Source organism: Trematomus bernacchii, unplaced genomic scaffold (genome assembly GCF_902827165.1).
Source record: "Trematomus bernacchii unplaced genomic scaffold, fTreBer1.1, whole genome shotgun sequence".
Taxonomy (NCBI): domain Eukaryota; kingdom Metazoa; phylum Chordata; class Actinopteri; order Perciformes; family Nototheniidae; genus Trematomus; species Trematomus bernacchii.
In genome coordinates, this window is record NW_022987564.1 from 15655129 (window position 1) to 15657703 (window position 2575).

A 2575-nucleotide genomic window follows, 5' to 3' on the forward strand; every position below is an offset into this window, starting at 1 on the left:
GAAAAGAAAGACAGAGAAGTTGTTTTTTAACTCGTTCTTTGTGTCGGCCCGTGTGAGAGGATGCAGAGGGAAAGGAGTTCCCTGCTGCTGCTGCCGTGGGACAAAGGAAAGTCCAGAAGAGAAAGAGAGAGACAGTCCAAATGCGGGTGTGCTGAGTCAGAGACGACTTCAGGTCCGGCTGTAAGGAAAAGGGCCAGAGGGAGAGAGGCCTCTAGCTAAAGTCAAGAGAGAGCAGAGGGGGACAGCTTGAAAAGGGTTAAAAGCCAGAGTGTCGGGGCACTGCAACAATATGCTGACATGAATAATTTGTCATTGCATTCATGAATCCTCCATACATTAAAAGAATCTCATCATACGGATATTAATTTTGCACTTTAACATGTTGAATGACACAATGGTGTCTGTGTGCAATGCAATATAATAATGTATCCTTTATACCACGGTGAAGTGGTCATGGCAGTACAAGAAACTGGTATTTTACTGAACAATAGGTCATTCATAATGACTGACTAATGCACACTCAACCTGGTAAATTACCAGCAGCTGTTGTCTTCGCTGGCTTGCAAGTGCAAAAATACATCACCTAGATATTTGATTCATTAGTTGCATCCCTCATATTCAAACACATTGATATATGGTCAAAAATATGTGGAAATCCCTGCATCTTATCATTTCCCAGGTTGTTTTTTTGTCATGGTTTGGGCTAAATAATGTCATTTAAATTACGAAAAAATATTTTATTTAATTTTAATAAAAAAGATTGTGCGCTTCAGCAGTTTAAAAAAAAGGTATAATTTTCTCCATGAGTGGCCGATGCTTGTGTTCTGACCCGCAACTTCCTTCATTCATTTAACATAACAGAATGACATCCAATAGGATGCTCTACTTTAGCTGCATGACAATATAACGTCATCAAAAAAAAAACTGTGTTGAGCTATTAAATCCGTACAAGTACACATTCCTAGGATATTGCTTTGTAATGTGAAGTCATGTGATCAATTGCTTGTAAAATGTAATTTCATACTTTTGTAAACCGCTGTGCTGTGAGTCTGCAAGGAGCATGGATAAAAAACAACTTAAGATGATTTTATTTTGTATTGCATTATACTAACAGGAGTTTCTATTTTGTGTATTGATGTATTTCTGTTTTTGTGCTGTCTAATGTTCTTTTGCGTAACTTTTGATTATATAATGCTTAAAATGTTCATCATGTTGAGTTGTAAATCACAAGGTAAGATGTTAAACAGTATTATGTTCTCTATGAGTTTGACCTTATGAGAACATGCCCTTGGTTGAAATGTCAGTGCGTGGTGAGGCTCTTGCATGCTGCCTATTGTTTAATCCTGGAACTTACAGGTGCTTTTATGTATTTTCTAATGTAATGTCGACATACTGTTGCCTATATACTCTACTGGGGCTGGCAAAACAGCTGTTGATTTGGGGATTTTTTTTGCACCCTTGTGGGTGACTCGGGCAGCATCAGAAGAGCATATTTGTCCTGCAGTGGCACAATAACAATGCATAAGTCACTCGGATGCTTCACAGAATCTAAATACAGGACTCCCCATTAACTGACATATACAATGTGGATTTCCCATGAGGTAAAACGTCCTTCAGAAGCCTTTCTGCCACACTACGGTTCTGTATTTTGCTCCACAGGCTGAATGCACTAGTAAGTTAACGGTGGGAAAAAACTGTCTAGGACCCAGACGTTTTTCCCACCATTGACTGCAATGTATTTCCATGCAGCATGTGGAGCAAGCCAGTGTGTGTGTATTAGAGTGTGTGTGTGCAGCCAGCTTAACTCAGCTGTTGGCTTGGCTCTTGTACTTCTGGGCTCCCTGTTTCTTGTTTTGAGGGGGGCTTAAAGCAGCAGACTTGAAGGTTTTGGCTACAGTTTGACCTCTGTGACCTCTTCCCTAGAGTGCATTGCACATAACCTGACTTTTTAACTTCACACACTCACAAAACTGGTTTTCCCCCTTAATCAGCCGATGCTGGTTGGCCTTCATGAGTGCTGATGAAAATATTGACTTTATGGTGAGTCATGCATAGGCAGAAACCTTATATATCAGCTCATAATAACTCAAATGGATGAGATGGGGGTTACACCTGGGTCCCTCAGTGTCTCCAAACTTTTGGTGTACCTATTATGCTTTTTAAAGGTGGCATCAGCCTTTGCATTATATCTACATCTTGGGCAGCCGGGCTCATATACAGTACAGTGCATGCGCATACATGCAAACATGCACACTCAAGTTAAGCAGTCATGTGGCACACACAGTTGCCATGTGACGCTTTTCCTTTTTTTTCTTTCTCCCCTCCTTTCTCCTATCTCTCTCTTTTTTGGAGTTATGCTTATTGAGGGATGTTAGTGACTGCGCTCATTACTATTATGGGATGCCACACGGGTGTGGGAGGGGGGTGAGCGTCTCCATGGTAACCCTGGTTGCTAAGGGAGGGGGTGGAGGTGTGGGGGGGGGTGCATGGAGGAATGGGGAAGAGACTGTAGGAGAGGGAGGGGGTGAGTTGACTATTATGGTCTGTACGTTGCAAGGTAACTATGCAGAGTGGG